At 41.0% G+C, this 18,068-nt stretch overlaps 1 protein-coding gene across 11 annotated transcripts in view; it reads right to left on the reverse strand.

Moving 5' to 3' along the window:
- The window catches only part of ST3GAL3 (ST3 beta-galactoside alpha-2,3-sialyltransferase 3), a 382,649-nt gene that overhangs the window by 258,107 nt on the left and 106,474 nt on the right, over nucleotides 1-18,068 (reverse strand). The window lies entirely within an intron of this gene.

Genomic DNA, 18,068 nt, shown 5'->3' on the forward strand with positions numbered 1-18,068 from the left:
TGCTACACTGAAGAGGAATCTACAGTATAATCCAATTTCTGTTCCCCATGTAGGTACTTATCGAATGTGATCAAGTCATCCTGTGATAAGCTGGGTTTTTGTAGGTCCCATTTGCAGGGCCGTAGCAACAAAGAACGTGGCCCCCTCCGAACGTGGCCCCCTCCGAACGTATGTCCAGGCGGGCCCCTTACAATGCAGAAACTGGAATGCGGTATTTATTTTGCCACTTTTAGGGGCCCCCTTCCTTGCGGGGCCCCCTCCGGTCAGAGGGTACGGAGGGCGCTCGCTACGCCTCTGCCCATTTGGGTATTTGGAGAACCCTTTCTCCTTTAAAAGTCCTTACAATTATGGGGACACTCGGTCTCTGAGTGTTTCAAGAGAGTCTATAGAGGCCTAGCTTGCCTATGAAGGTTAAATACAGCTAGACTCCAGGTCAGGGCTTATCTTCAACCCCACCATGCTGCAATCAGCTCGGGCCTGCTCTGGTGGGCTCTTATAGGCAGCAGAGGTTCACAAGCGATCTTCCTCCCAGCAGCTTTGTTGCAGGAATCAGCAAACTCTGAAGCACAGCAGTCTCCCTCCTGGTTGCCACCCCTTCCTGTGACTGTCTCCCTTTTAAAAAGAAGAACAGGAGTACTTGTGGCACCTTAGAGACTAACAAATTTATTAGAGCATAAGCTTTCGTGGACTACAGCCCACTTCTTCGGAGAAGTGGGCTGTAGTCCACGAAAGCTTATGCTCTAATAAATTTGTTAGTCTCTAAGGTGCCACAAGTACTCCTGTTCTTCTTTTTGCGGATACAGACTAACACGGATGCTACTCTGAAATCTCCCTTTTAAGCTCATCTCCTCCCAGTGGAGAGGCTCTGCACATATGCCTATTTAGTATCAGCTGAGCCCAGAGGACCGCATTATCCTTTTCCTGGCTGGGATTAAGGTGTGCCCTATCACATGCTCCATCCGTCAAAATGGGAAGCAGTTCCTGGTTCAAAGTGTCCGCGTCTCCGACCTCCCTTGAAAAACACGATCTTTACCTATAAGGTTGACGTGCCAGGTACCACTGCATTATACGTGGGTTCGAGTCCTTCGTGGTATCCAACCAATGCCGGGGGCATGGTCAGTGATCAATGAGAAGGGATTACCCAGCAGGTAGTACTGAGAAAATCTACAAATCACTTAAATTGCCAGTGCTTGTTTTTGGATAATTGAAAAGGCCCTCTCCCCAGCGAGCAATCTTCTACTTAAATATAGGACCGAGTACTGCTCACCTGCAAAGTACTGTGAAAGCACAGGGCCCTCTCCTATATCTGAGGCATCTGTATCTGTATGTAATATAAATTCTTGCAAAAAGTCAAGATGAAAAACCATGGGCAACTGACAGGCGGGGCTTCAATGTGTTAAAAGCATCTTCACAATTCCCATCCCACTGGAGTTTTCTGGGGTTACTGTCTTTTTATAAGGTCTGTTAGAGAGCCATGAGTGAAGTGAAGTTAGAGATAAACCTCTAGTATATCCCAGCAGGCCCAAGAACTGCTTCACTTGCCTTTTTGTTTGGAGGACAAGGCATGTGGTTAGAGCTTGTACTTTATCAATTACTGCTTTTAAGAGACCGCCCCTATGCTATACCTCAGAAAGGCCATCTCTGGGGCACCGTCCACAGTGCCAGGACAGGCAGGAAGCCTGCCTTAGCACCTCCGCTGCGCCGCTGACCAGGAGCCGCCCGAGGTAAGCCCGCGCCCCAATCCCCTGCCCCAGCCCTGAGCCCCCCAAAACCGGAGTCCCCTCCTGCACTCCAAACCCCTCATCCCCAGACCCACCCCAGAGCCTGCACACCCACCCCAGAGCCCTGACCCCCTCATTCCCAGCCCCATTTCCACATACCAACCCTCTGCCCCAGTCCTGAGTCCCTCCCAAACCCCTCATCCCCAGCTCTGTTGGGTCGCAGCATCAACAATTTTCTTCAACTGCGTCACCAGAAAAAAAAGTTTGAAAACCACTGCCCTAGGAGAGTAAAAATTGATTATTTGCTCCACTATCTTTCTGAGTTCCAAAGTTAAGCTGGCTGGTCTATAATTCCCTGGGGTGCCCTTATTTCCCTTTTCACAGATAGGTACTACACTTGCGCTTTTCCAGTCCTCTGGGATCTCTCCTGTCCTCCACAAGTTCTCAGAGATAATCGCTAATAGCTCAGAGATCTCTTCAGACAGTTCCTTAAGTATTGTAGGACGTATTTTGCCAGGCTCTGCCAACTTGAAAACATCTTGTCTAAATAATTCTTAAGGACTTGGCTACACTTAAAAAGGCTGCAGCTGCACCACTCTAGCGCTTCAGTGAAGACGCTACATAGGCCGATGGGAGGGCTTCTCCTGTCAGTGCAGGTAATCAACCTCCCCGAGAGGCTACAGAAGCCCTCCCATCAACACAGCGCTGTCTACCCCAGAGTTAGGTCAGTAGAACTGCGTTGCTCAAGGATGTGGATTGTTCACAACATGTTACTAGCGTAGACCAAGGTGAACTCATTCTTTCCCTATTTTAGCCTCAGACCCTACCCCATTTACAGGGACGTTGACTATGCTCGTCATTTGCTCACTGCTAACCTTTTGGGTGAAAACTGAAACAAAAAAGGGCATTTAACATTTTGGCCATTGCTGCTTTTTCTGCTATTGTCTTTCCTTCCTCATTCAGTAATGGGCCTACTCTGTCCTTGGTCTTCCTCTTGCTTCTGAGATATTTGTAAAATATTTTCCTATTATCCTTTACGCTCCTAGCTAGTTTAATCTTGTTTTGTGCCTTGCTCTTTCTAATTTTGTCCCTACATGCTTGTGTTGTTTTTTCATATTCATCCTTTGTAATCTGACCTAGTTTCCACTTCTTGTATGACTCTTTTTTGAGTTTCAGGTCACTGAAGATCTCCTGGTTAACCCTGAGTGATCACTTACCATACTTCCTGTCTTTCCTGCACACTGGGATAGTTGGCTCTTGTGCCCTTAATAAAGTCTCTTCTTAAAACTTCCAATGCTCATGATGAATACATCTGATTCACCAACACCCCCCACAAATCCAGAACAAAAATACTTATGGAACACGTCTGGATTTTCTGCTTTATAATTGACAATTCTACCACTTACATCTAGTCAAGGAACAATACCATTGTTAGGATTCCTTTTGTTCCTAATATGATTTAAGAATTCCTTATTGTCCTTAACTCTTCCCTTATCAAATTTCTACAATTCCTAGCTTCTAATTTATATACATGTCTATCAACTTCCCCTTTCTTCCATTCTTTTATAGCTGCTTTTGCTTCCCCTCTACACTAGTTTGTTTTTTTAACCAATACAGCCTTCTTCCTGGATTGTGGTATGTTGGACATTTAGTAAAGGGTTCTTGAATAATTCTCAATTATCATTCACATTTTTCTGTTTAAATTCTTCCTTCCACCTGATCTGGCTCATAATTGTTTTCAGATTTGTGAATGTGACCTTTTAAAGCGTCAAATACATATATTACTGGACCGTATTCTGTAAATATGATCAAGTCACAATCACTGGTACCTAAGGAACCATTAATTTTTAATTCTGAGAAATTCTTCTTTATCTGTCAAGAAGAGGTCTTATATAGAATTCCCCCAGGCTGGATGTAATGTGCTGGATGCAACACTTTTTGAGTTAGGAAATTTTCATCTACAATTTTCCCTTCTTTATGACAGATAAACTGAAGAGGCGAGGATGCTGAATCTTAAACAAAGACATGCTTTTCCTTAACGCTGGGAGATAAATAGTGTGAAATACAAAACAAAAACATAAAACTTTTTTAAAAGTCTGTCTTAAAATCCCTTGTCCTCTCAGCAGCTCAGCTTTCAGTCTTATCTCTTTAGATGAAACCATAATTTCACTAGTTCTTCAGTCACCACAGAAGTTTTTAGATTAGACACAAAATGCCATGGGTAGAGCCCTGCAAATCTGAAGATATCCACTTTATATCTACAGACCCTGTTTGTGGATCATGGATTGGATGCGGATACAAAGTTTGTATCCGCACAGGGCTCTAGCCATGGGATTTTTAGTAAATTCGGGGGTCAGGATCTGACTTTTATCTCTCTTTCAAAAGCTATATAAGATTTGAAGGTCAGAAGGGGCCATTATGACAATGTCATCTGTCCATATGCATAACACAGGCCACAGAATTTCACCCAATAATTCCTTCATCAAGCCCATCATTTCTGGTTGCGCTATAGCATATGCGTGCCTTGCAGGCTTGCAGCCACTCAAACAATCAGCACTCCCTAAACATTTGCCTGCCCAGTAGCCACCAGTTCCGTCAGCATGACACAGCCTGGTGAGCATGCATCAATGTGACTGAAGCTGCAGATGGGAAAGAATGATTCCCAAATTCCACATGCTCTTACAGGCTCTGCACATGGCCAAGAGTGAGAAGGCAGCTTTACTTAAATCAGCTGCACAGCTAGTTAGACAAGTCTTCTGCTCCAAGTAAGAGTTACTGAGCACTAGAGGACAGACACTTGATACAGAGTGGATAAAAACAAGTGGTTAAAAATAAAATAAAACAATAAAATAATCTGGTTTTAAATTTAAATTAAATATAGGGTGTTGTTTTTTAAACAAACAATTAAAATTACATTTGAAATGACGACAACCTATGTTAAGGCTTAAACCTATCATCTATTTAAATCATTTAAATTAGATACAAAAAATAATATTACTCTGTACATGTCTGCTGCCAAGTTTAAAGTAAGTCAAACCACTGATCTGGTGGAAGTCTCTGGCTAAGCACCTAGAAGCAGAGTTTGTTGAAGTGTTAAACCAGCTTTTGACAGCAGTAGCCTCTTCTGCAGATGCAAAGAGTATATTTTCTTAATTTCAGTTTATTCAACATGCTCAGTTCAATGACTAGTTCATTCAAAAGTGAGAAACCAACTGGGAACTAAAAAAGCAGGGAAGCTTGTTTTCTTTTTTCATTCTATTAATAAAAACCTAAGTGTGAGAGGATGACATCTACTAGTTCCAAAATCTTGAAGGACACAGTGACCAGAAACAATCAGTTCAATTAATTAATTACAGATAATACTTCCTCTGTTTATAAATCAGTTAGTTATAAACACAAAACATACTTTCATAACCTTTTATAGCCTTTTTTCTTATGTATTAAGTGTTTTATTTCACAGCAAAATTTAAAATTCTGTTTGTGTATTTTTAATTGAATTCCCACCCACAAAGCTTGACACAAATCACAAGTAAAAATATTATCTAGTAAATAAGAAATGCATCATTCACCATTTTCTAACATATTACAAATGTACAAATTAAGAATCTGAATAAAAGTAAGTTAAGCTACATAATTGCTCAAACAAATTTAAGAGAAGGGGGTTGAGATAATATAGATATAGTGTCCCCCCCCCCGGTTAGCAAAAAAAAAAAGCACCAAATTTAGTGTAAAGGACAGATTTTAGTTGCAAACATGTTTTAATGGTTACCAACTAATGAGAATCAATCTTTCTTTAGGAAAATAACTAAAAAGTACAATTGCAAAACACGATTAAAATCAGTAATTTAAATCAAGGTTTCCTCCTTACTGATTTAAATTATGATTTAAACTGGTGATTCAAATTGTTTTGATTTAAATCAATCCAATCTGGATACAACACAGTGTGACGTTGTGCAGTCTATATGGTTTTATAAAAACATGATAATAAGTTAATATAATGTAACGGGGATAGTTTTATAAAGATTTGATAATAAGTGAATATAATGCAACTGGGATATGCTTCGTGCAAAAGGTCTCTTGTAAGGTATCATTACAAAGCTCATAATCTATTGAGTGTGATCATCCTATTTGTAGAAATGTACCACTCTTGTATCTAAAACTAGAAATATAAAACATAACTCTGAGGGCCTATTGTAATTATGTAAAGTGTGGGCCATTAATGATGGTTTGGAATCTTGATGACTCCCATTAACCAGGACCATTGTCTGCAGATGGCTGTGTTTACCTGTGAGTCTTCCTGTATATCTGTGTGCTGGCAAGTGGGCAATGAAGTCTTGCAGTGACATGTGATCATGTCACCTGAACTGGAATCCATCTTTAACCTGGTGCTTTTCCAGTGAGGAGGGGTGGAAACCCAGAGAGACAAAGGGTTCCCGCCTTATGCAAAAGATATATAAAGGGGTGGAAGAGAACAAAGGGAGGGAGGAGCCATCATGAAGAATCCCCTAGCTATCACCTGAGCTGGAACAAGAGCTGTACCAGAGGAAAGAATTGTGCCCAGGCCTGGAAGGTGTCCAGTCTGAGAAAAAACTTACTGAAGCATCTCTGAGGGTGAAATTATCTGTATTTAGTTTGATTAGGCATAGATTTGCGCATTTTATTTTATTTTGCTTGGTGACTTACTTTGTTCTGCTTGTTACCACTTGGAACCACTTAAATCCTATTTTCTGTATTTAATAAAATCACTTTTTATTTAGTAATTTACTCAGAGTATGTATTAATTCCTGGGGGAGCAAACAAATGTGCATATCTCTCTATCAGTGTTATAGAGGGCGAACAATTTATGAGTTTGCCCTGCATAAGTTTTATGCAGGGTAAAACGGATTTATCTGGGTTTAGACCCCATTGGGAGTTGGGCATCTGAGTGCTAAAGACAAGCACACTTCTGTGAGCTGTTTTTGACTCATAGACTCATAGACTTTAAGGTCAGAAGGGACCATTATGATCATCTGGTCTGACCCCCTGCATGCTGCAGGCCACAAAACCATCCCTACCCCTTCCCCGGACTCTGCTGTTGAAGTCCCCAATCCTGTGTTTTAGTGACTTCAATTGGCAGAGACCCTCCTGCTAGTGATCCCTGCCCCATGCTGCAGAGGAAGGCGAAAAACCTCCAGAGGCTCAGCCAATCTACCCTGGAGGAAAATTCCTTCCCAACCCCAAATATGGCGATCAGTAAGACCCCGAGCATTTAGGCAAGAGTCTCTAGCCTGACCCCTGTTAGCCATTATATTATTTACCTACCATTGCTTGGTATTCCTTGGCTACTATGTTTTACCATTAAACCATTCCCTCCATAAACTTATCTAACTTAATCTTAAAACCATACAGGTCCGTCGCCCCCACCGTTTCCCTCGGAAGGCCGTTCCAATATTTCACCCCTCTGACGGTCAGAAACCTTCGTCTAATTTCAAGCCTGAACTTCCCCACGGCCAGTTTATATCCATTCGTTCTCGTGTTCACATTAGTGCTAAACTGGAATAATTCCTCTCCCTCCCTCGTATTTACCCCTCTGATATATTTAAAGATAGCAATCATATCCCCCCTCAGCCTTCGTTTTGTCAGACTAAACAACCCAAGCTCCTCTAGTCTCCTTTCATACGACAGGTTTTCCATTCCTCTAATCATCCTAGTGGCCCTTCTCTGCACCCGTTCCAGTTTGAGTTCATCTTTTTTAAACATGGGAGACCAGAACTGCACACAGTACTCCAAATGAGGTCTCACCAGCACCTTATACAACGGAAGCAGGACCTCCTTATCCCTACTAGATATACCTCGCCTAATGCATCCCAAGACCGCATTGGTTTTTTTCACCGCCACGTCACATTGTCGACTCATAGTCATCCTGCGGTCTACTAGGACCCCTAGGTCCTTCTCCTCTTCCGTTACTTCTAACCAATGCGTCCCCATCTTGTAACTAAAATTGTTATTAGTCATCCCCAAGTGCATCACCTTACACTTTTCACTATTAAACTTCATCCTATTTCTGACACTCCAATTCACAAGCTCATTCAAGTCTCCCTGCAGAATATCCCTATCCTCCTCCGAATTTGCAACACCTCCCACCTTCGTATCATCCGCAAACTTTATCAGCCCACTCCTGCAATCGGCTCCGAGGTCAGTTATAAATAGATTAAATAAAATGGGTCCCAAAACTGAACCTTGAGGCACTCCACTAGTAACCTCCCTCCAACCTGACAGTTCACCCTTTAATACAACCCGCTGCATTCTCCCCATTAACCAATTCCTTATCCACCTCTGGATTTTCATATCGATCCCCATGTTTTCCAGTTTAACCAATAATTCCTCATGAAGTACAGTATCAAACGCTTTACTGAAATCCAGGTATATTAGGTCCACCGCATTTGGGTAAACTTGCAGCTCTGGGACAAGTGATTCAGACCCTGGGTCTGTGTTGGAGCAGACGGGAGTGTCTGGCTCAGCAAGACAGGGTGCTGGAGTCCTGAGCTGGCAGGGAAAACAGGAGCAGAGGTAGTCTTTGCACATCGGGTGGCAGCTCCCAAGGGGGTTTCTGTGATCCAACCCGTCACACACAGAATGTCCCTGATGGTACTGATACACCAACGATTATGAGCAATATGTGAACAAAACTCCAGCAGCCAACAAGCTGTACGGCCATACTGAACTGATGCAGGGACAAGTAAGGCAGCCCTTCTTTTATGCAACTGCTATCCCTGCACTGATTTCATCATTCAGTGAAGACACCAGTTTGTTGAATATTACCACTGCTCAGTCAATTCAGATGCCCTGTACAATATATGATTACCTGTGTCTCCATCGAGTCTTACTTCAGCTGCAAGGACTGAACGTAAGATGGGGTAAAAGACAAAGAACATAGTGAACAATAGCAGTGTGCAATGGATGTAGCCAAATCCAGTTTTAGTTCACCTTTCTAAACTGTTGCTTCATCTTTTCAGTTAATATCTTTTACTGTAAAACAGTTTCTTTGTGAAGTCAGTTCCCAGCTTTTTTGTTCCTTTTACAGATTCTCTTTCAGAGGATTTTGAGAGACTGCTCTATACCACCAGAAACCAAAGAAGCTGAAGTAATATCTTTTCATATCCTACACACACAAAGAAGATGTTTTCAGCAGAAACAGATTTTAGTAATAGACTAACCCCCCCAACAATCCATTCCCCTCCAAAAAAGACGTTCACTAACTAATATTGCATGCTGTTTTGGAAGTGGTCCTGAGAAATCACAAAACACAAACCATTAGTCTCAGAGGAGTTATAAGAGTTTAGTAATAAAGGTTTAACACAGCCAGGATGTCATATACCACTATAGTAATATGCTCCACAAACCAAGCCATGCTCAGAACACAGCAATATGCTGAAACGGCACTCTGGCACATCTCCTTAGAAAAAGTACAGGCTTTAGAAACTGTACTGCTTTCTGCCAAATTGTGCATCATGAACATGGTTAGGACAGCAGTGTTTTTCATCCCATAACGTTGCTCTCCAGATATCCGGTCAGGCTCACTACAGAACCAGTGGGAGCACTGAGTGCTATTAAGAAGAATTCCCACATCCAAAGCTTGATCACCAGAGACTGCCAGTGTCCAAAGCTTGATGATCAGGTATCTGAATTTGGGGTGGCATTTCCAATGACAACATTCATGAATCCGAATTCTACTATTGCCGTCCAAGGGAGGCTTTAGGGTCACTTTTTCCACTTTGACAGGTTTCAGAGTAACAGCCGTGTTAGTCTGTATCCGCAAAAAGAAGAACAGGAGTACTTGTGGCACCTTAGAGACTAACAAATTTATTAGAGCATAAGCTTTCGTGGACTACAGCCCACTTCTTCGTATGCATCCGAAGAAGTGGGCTGTAGTCCACGAAAGCTTATGCTCTAATAAATTTGTTAGTCTCTAAGGTGCCACAAGTACTCCTGTTCTTCTTTTTTCCACTTTGGAATCAGAAGATTGTACTGTAAGTGAAATGGTCTGTCATGCAAACACAGACCTCCCATTTTCAATGGCACATTGATAAAGGATAAGATCACTATTTTTCACTAGTCACCAAAGCCACTATTGCCTATTTGAGTTTAAGAGATATTAGGGAAAATTCAAGAATTTTGGCGACATTATTAATCTCTTACTTGTTTAGTGACTTAAAGGTGTGTAGGGTTTCCCAATTCACTAAGTTTTGGTCTCCTGATCCTTTCCAAAGCTCTGCAAAGGCCATGTCGCAGTGAAAACACAGGAGCAGTTTGAGCCATGTTAAAGAAAAACATTCCACCATTTAGCATGGGAAGTGGAGGATGATTAGAGCTCGCCACTTTGTACAGTAGACACATCACAGGGTATCCACTTGGTAGAAAGAACCAACAGTATCAGAACATTCCCCACCTCAGAAAGGAGAAAAGAAATGCCAGCCCAAGAGACAGCTTTGGCTGTAGAGAGGAGTTACCAGGCATTTGCTAAATTAATTATAGGTAGCAAAATGCGTTTACTTTTTTAATACTACTTTTCTAAAAAAGGAGCAATCCATCACAGGCAGGGTGGATAAAAATCAATGATTAAAAAAAAAAATTTTTTTTAATCAGATTTTTTTTGATAAAATGCTTTTTGAGGAAAACACTTACCTAAAGATAGTTTTAATTAAGAAACATTATATCTCAAAGATATCTCATCATGGAATAGGGATTATAAATTCTAATTCTATAGTATGAGACAATATAGTCATGTAATGTTTAAGAAAAGTTTTGTAAATGAGTTCCAATAGTTCATGGATTAGGGACCCAATCTTATGGGGTTCCACAAGCTTCTATATAGATTATTTGGTTTAATCTTTCTATCTACCCAATGGGACTCAGTTCTCAGTCTAGAAGATACCAGCAGAGATGCTTAGTTTTGCAGTTCTCAAACTGTGGATTTGTGTCTCCAGAGGCAACAGCAAAAATGTTTTTAAATAAATAAATAATATAGAGAGGTGAGAAATAACAGACCTCAACTCTATTGTCCCTCTGCAAATTTGTGTACACGGAGTCAATCCCTTACCTCTCTCTACAAGTGCAAAGTTTCAAAAAGTTCAATGAATAGAAGATTGTTGGGGGCAGAATAGATCTGGACAAGGAGAGGAAGTTTGGAGATAAACATGAGAAGCGAGGGACATATGCTTGTTTTGTTAAATTATTATATGTTTGCTGTTGAAGAAAAAAAATCCAGAATACTTAACATTGTTATTTTAGTTAAATAAAACAATTTAAATGTCTGTCTGGTGATGTTCTCCTCCTAATACAGGATGGCAAGAAAATCCTCCAAACATTAATGATTAACCTGTTGAATTGGAGATAGATATTTATGAAGTCATTGGGAGGTGAACTGCTTCAGTTACCTTTGGTAAATGAAATAACCAAACAATCATTCATTTTCTGATATAGCTGTAAAACTAATCTGAAAAGTTTTTAAACAGTGATTTATTTTGAAAATGTATGGTGTGCACCTTCTAAAAATGAAATCTACATCTATCTCTGAGTTGTGAAGAATATGTATTAAGATTATAACAACCAACAAGAATGCACTTTTATGTAGAAAACCCTGATTAAATTGAGTCTTCCCGACTAGTGATTTAAATAATTATTTAAATCAATTTGATTTAAATCAAATCCACCCTGATTACAGGTGTACGAATCCTTGGATTGCATACTAAAAGCCCAACAGACTGTAACAGCACCTTTGAAGTTCATGTCTACCATGTGAATTTAGATTAGACTTTTACAGAAACTTTTACAGAAACTGTTCTGACAAAAATGGCATCTGACTGCATCTGTGATCAATCCAGCTCTCAATTACACACATTATTACCTATCCACTAGTTCTGTAAAGAATGGTTAAAATGCCTGAGAAGGACCTTGTTATAGGACACAATAGGGGCAAATTTTATTGCCAAATCCAACCCCCAAGTTACAAGGTCTGTGAACAGGGTCCAAGATGAAAATACAATATTACCTTTTTTAAAAACACTGAACTGGACCAAAAATAATTTGCAAAAATACAAAATAAAACCTCAGTCCTCAACTGGATCCCAAGTTTGGGGTGAGTATTAGTAAACATTCCTTGTACTAGCCAAATTCAGTCCTCATATTGACTGCCTTAGAGTAGTTCAAATCAATGTACACACACATGGGCTTCACAGAGAAAGTCTCAATCTTATTTATACAGCATCAGGAGTGCACACATCACAGATCTGAACTGTTTCCTACCTCCAGTTAGTAACATATCCAGCCTAGAATGAATATAGGTGATTCTTCCCAATCAAAGGTAATGTGAGTAGAGCAGGAGTGGCTCACTGTACCCCATCACTAGCCAAGAGACAGATTCTGCCCTAGTTGGGGAAGGGAAGTCAGCCAGCTGGGGACGCAGTTAAAATCAGACTGCATTGAAAATACAGTAAGGGTCATTAGCTAAATAACTATGAGAAATAAGATACTAGGATTTTTTTAAATGCACTTTACATTCTATCTCGGAACTAACTCCCAGAACAAACGTGTTTCTGAAGAGTTTTGTTAGGGCACATATGCAGTAACTCACTCTTCTAAGCGAGAGAGACAAGGTGGGTAAGGTATTATCTTTTATTGGAACAACTTCTGATGCAGCAGATGATGCCTCAGTTTTTCTGAAGTCCTTTTGCAGAGTTCTTCAGCATATTTAGAGGTGTAGATAGTGTCCAGAGGGTTATAGCTAGTGAGTCCTCTGGGGATGATGTTTTGGTTCTTGCATTTGGTAAGGAAGTAGATGTTGCTGTTAAATGTGGCTTCCCTTTTTACATTGTGGAATTTCCATTTCAGATGGCAAAATTCAGTATCTTCCATTGTTGTTGTGGCCGTGTTGGTCCCAGGCTATGAGACCAACTCTGCAGAAGGACTTTAGAAAAAGTGAGGAACCATCTCCGACAACAGAAGTCGATCCAATAAAAGATATTGCCTCACCCACTTTGTTTCTCTCAGAGCCTGGAGCCAACAAGTCTACAACAACTCTTCTAAATTAGACCCTATACACCCCTAGCTTTCCCAAGCACCCAAAGGTTTATGGCTAGTTATGAAAAAATAACCCTAAACATTTCAGCAAAAGCAGCTCTCTTTGAATTTTGGGCGGGAAGAAATAAAGCATATCTGTGGCTATTAAACTTATTTCTAGTCACTTTAATGTACAGGATTTAACAGTTTTACATCAGATATTGAGAGGTAGCTGGTTGAGTGTCACTTCTGACTGCAGAAGTTGGGAGGTGCATGGCCCCTTTGGGGGGCATGTATGGCTTCTCCAGGTGTCCTATTTTTCCTGTTAAACACAGACTAGAACAGGAATTAATCCATTTAACAATTCTCAGGCCATGTCTACACAGGAACACTCAGGAAAGTTAAGGCAAATCAAGTAAAGGTGTGAATTTTATGCTCCTTATTTACTGATGATCCTACTTTCACGTTAGCATTGCCTTTCCTCCTGGTCTTTTCATTAAAGCTCTTTATATTCACTTCACTCCCTTTGGCAGCATTAATTCATTTTACTCTTGTTGTCCTTTTTCTGAGCAAGGTAAGATAGCACTGTGTTAAGAACACTAGTGGCTGCAGAAACCTTATCTACAGCAGAGCTTCCACCTCTGCTAACCAAAATGGAGCTGCAGAGTGTTATCAAGGTTAATTTTTGCTTAAAAAAAAAAAAAATTTGGGCATTTACTTGAATGTCATTTATATATCACTTTACCCATTATCCGTGAAGTTTACTGGAACTAAGTCTAAGATTTTACTCATCAATATTTTCTCAATTTACACATGCACACACACACACACACACACACACAGTTAAAAAATACAAAAAGTACTCCCATGCAAGAAATTAAAACCTTAAGCACATTTTCACAGCTGAGTTATTACAACATTTTCAATATCATGAGCACAAGAGTGAATATCTGTAACACACCGCATATACCACACACACAAACTTCTGACTGCAGATGTGCATGGTGATGTGAAACATGGGGACTGCAAGCTGTTGGCAAGTGAACCATGTGACTGAAGCCTTGAGCAAGTATTGTCTCCAACTGACAGGAGAACTGAGACCAAAGTTCATTCTTATTCCCTTTACAAGAGGAAAAAAGTCACTTTAGAATCCCACAACAGGAAACATCTGATTGTAAAAACCATTTCCAATAAATTCCGGATTTTCTACTTTAATAAACCGCCTCAAAATGAGGTTCCATTCCATACTTACTGTGTTTCTGTTTCATTAAATTGGAATACCTGCTCCGGGTACCACATGGCCACCTCCGCATTGGGAAACAGACATGGGATTGGGGGAGGGAGGTTTGCAAGTTCTGGCTCAGATAGAAACAAGTTTCTGCTCAACACCAACCCAAGTTTCCAAAACAAAATTTCCATTTTTTAAAAGGACAGGGCTGGGGGAAGTTATGAATCTACAGAAAACCAAAATCTTCAATTCTGCGAATAGTGAAGCTTTAATGGCTATTAGCCAGGATGGGTAAGGAATGTGTCTCTAGCCTCTGTTTGTCAGAGGATGGAGATGGATGGCAGGAGAGAGATCACTTGATCATTATCCGCTAGGTTCACTCCCTCTGGGACACCTGGCATTGGTCACCATCGGTAGACAGGATACTGGACTGGATGGACCTTTGGTCTGACCCAGTATGGCCATTCTTATGTTCTTGTCCCATTAAACCATACAGCAAATGTATGGTCAAAAACAACTGTATACATCCATTAGAAAAAAATCAAAATAATGTACAGCTAAATAACCCAAAACAAGTCAGAGCCCCTTAGACTCAAAACAAGATTCCAATACCAAAAAGTATTGAGAAACCGCTTACTGATTTTTAGTGGGAGTCCTAATCTTCTGCTACATTTCCCATTCCCTGCACTTCCAGCAGTTTAAGACCTCTTAAGAGATGATGGCTCCGTTTTTGGCATACACAGGCTGCAAGTTCCAAGACAGTTCCAACAGTCATGTGACTTGATTTCAGAGTGACTGCTTCCCACTTGAGACAAGAATGGGGAAAGAGAAAGGTTTATATCTTCACTCTCATGGAGAAACAGAGTTCTTCCTCTCCTATATGTGTTCACCAGGTCCTTTGCTCTTGAGCATCCTTCTTCTGCCCCAAACCCATTGCCCATCAGTTATTTTTCATGCTTTGCTGTTGGTAAGAATTTAGGCAGCCAACAGACTGTGTTTCACCAGGGAGTATTTCAGACAAGGACACAGGATTTACTTTAGCATGTATTCTCCAAATTATACATACATCTATCAACTAATGCAATTTCCACAGCAACTTAGCATTAAAGCATCTCTCAGTATAGCCTCTCCATAGAGCACAACCATGATAAAGCAACAGAAAACAGCCTCCATTACATTCATAGCATCAAAATGTAAGAGTTCAGTTGTGCAATCAGCTTGAGAATGAATTTTCCCCCATCACTTGCCCTCTAGTTGCCTCCCTTGTTATTTCATTCTTTGCACAGAGAAACTGCCATAGTTGATGAGGCCAGTGGTACTTCTAACCCAGTATCTGGTCTCTGATGGTGCCAAGTGCCAGATGCTTCAGAGGAAGGAGCAACAAACCCCAAAATGGGGAAAGTTATTTCCTAACCTGAGGCAGCTAGAGGCTTAAAGTTCCCATAGTGCTCATTACTGTGAAAGATTAAAAAGGGGGAAATTTCTCCCAGACCTAAGTGACAATCCACTTATCCCTTGCAGAATGGAGAATTGAAACGCCCATATAATTTTATCCAAGCTAGCCTCTATGTATGCTATGCTTATTCATATAAGCATCACAGTTTTAAACTTACAAAGCTAGGAAGGCAGTGTGGACCAATGCGTCTAGGATACCAAACAAGGACATCTAGATTCCCTCCCCTCCCCCCGCACCCCCCAGTTACGATATTGACTTACTGCGTGAGTCACTTACTTGGCCAAGTCACTCAACCTCACTATGTCACGTTTCCTCATATACAAAATGTGCACACTCACACCTCTGGAAAGAACCAATGTTTCTGAATGAAAACCGCTGTGTCAGCCTAATTTCGATACCTGGGAAGCTACTTGAGCAAGGTATAAAACATTCAATTTGAAAATACCTGGAGGATGAAGGGGTAATCACTAGCTGTCAGCATGGATTTACTAAGAACAAATTATGCCAAACCAGTTTGATTTCCTTCTCTGATAGGGTAACTGATTTGGTGGATTGGGGGAATGTGGTGGACATAATATACCTGGACATCAGCAAGGCTTTTGACACAGTCACACATGACATTCTGATAAATAAGCTCGGGAATTGGAGGCTCAGCAGAACTATCGTTAAGTGGATACATAACTGGTTAAACAACTGCAAACAAAGAGTAACTATTAATGGGATGACGTCAAATTGGAGGGAGGTCTCAAGTGGGGTTCCACAGGGATCTGTTCTGGGGCGGTGATGTTTAACAGCTTTATTAATGACCTGGATGTAGGAATAGAGAGCTTACTGATCAAATTTGCAGAGGACACAAAGCTGGGTTGGGGGGAGGGGCGGGTTGCCAATACTTTGGAGGATAGAGCTAAAATTCAGAAGGATCTTGATAAATTGGAGAACTGAGCTATAGAAAACCAAATGAAATTCAGCAAAGACAAATGTAAGATGCTACCCTTAGGGAAGAAAAACCTAATGCACAAATACAGACTGGGGGAGAGCTGGCTTGGCAGCAGCACTGCTAAGAAATATCTGGGTGTTGTGGTGGATCACAACCTCAACATGAGTCATTAATGTGTTGTTGTTGCCAAAAAAAAGGAGGGAGGGGGAATGCAATTTTAGGTTACATTAACAGACGTATAGAGCATGCAAGTCACGGGAGGTGATCGTACCGCTCTACTCAGCACTGGTTAGGCCTCAGGCAGATTATTGTGTCCAATTTTGGTCACCAATGTATAGAAAGGATGTAGAGAAACTGGAAAGGCTCCAGAGGTGAGCGACAAAGATGATCAAAAGAATGGAATGCAAGCTACATGAGCAAAGGCTGAAGGAACTGAGTATATTTAGTTTGCAAAAGAGGAGATTAGGAGGGGACCTGATAGTGGTCTTCAAATACGTGAAAGGCTGCCATAAAAAAGATGGAGAAAAGTTGTTCTCTCTTGCCTCAGATGACAGGAAAAGAGGCAACTGGTCCAAACTACAGCATAGCGAATTTAGATTAAATCTAAGGACAAACTTCCTCACTCTACGAACAATAGAACAATGAGACAAACTGCCTAAGGAGGTTGTGGAAGCTCCTTCGCTGGAGGTTTTTCAAAAGGAGGCTGGATCCATCTGCCTTGGATGCTTTTGACACAACAAATCCTGCATCTTGGGAGGGGGTTAGACTAGATTACCTTTGATGTCCCTTCTAACCCTATGGTTCCATGACTCTATGATTCTATTACTTACCTCAATCGTATCAAGTAGCACTGAGTTCCACGGGTTAATTATCGGCTGAAAAGTATTTTTTTCTCAATGCTGAATGTTACCTTTTAATTTAATCAAGCCTCTCTCACTGTTATATTATGGGAGAGGTGATCAATCTCCTTTTTCTCTGCACTACTACAAAGCCTCCCCCATCCTTATGTTTACTGATGTCATGTTTGGCCACTCTCCATCAGGCCATTCATGAACAAATAGTGTGTTTGCAAAGCAAAGTGCAATATTCATATTCCAAACACTGCTGCATGCTCAGCGTGCTTAAAGCATTTTAAAATGATTTCTTTTATCCAGCAGTAACCACAATGGAAGCCTTTAGTTTTCATGCTCCAGCTGGCAAAGGTTTCAGAAGGATTTTATTGACAGTTCCGGAACAGTCACTCAGTAACAGGGAAGTTTGACGTGATTTAATCTCAAGACTAATATTAATATGGAGTTATGTAACCTTCCCAACTCAGTGGTATACGAAGCTGTGTGAGAGACCATAATGTGACACTTCATTTATCAGCGTTCCTGTGTTTGGAGCTCCTCCGAGACACAGCTCGGGTCATTGCCCTGTAGTTCCCAGAATCTTCCACAGGCTTCTCTTTCTACTTCCCGCTTTAGAAATTGCCTAAGATGTATTCTGCTTTTTGTTGCAAGGCACATTTAAAAAACAAAAAAATCTCAACATTTGAAGTACAAGTTTCTCTTGGTATCAGCACAGGAATGCCATGATATGGCACAGTTGTCTGGTGTTTGTCCTTGAAAAATAGGGAAAATGGTCCCCTTCCTACAGTTGCTGCAGGTGGAATCAGGGAACCGCAAGACACCAGTTAAGTACCGCTGT

The sequence above is a fragment of the Malaclemys terrapin genome, chromosome 8 (genome assembly GCF_027887155.1).
Source record: "Malaclemys terrapin pileata isolate rMalTer1 chromosome 8, rMalTer1.hap1, whole genome shotgun sequence".
In the NCBI taxonomy this organism is placed as follows: Eukaryota; Metazoa; Chordata; order Testudines; family Emydidae; genus Malaclemys; species Malaclemys terrapin.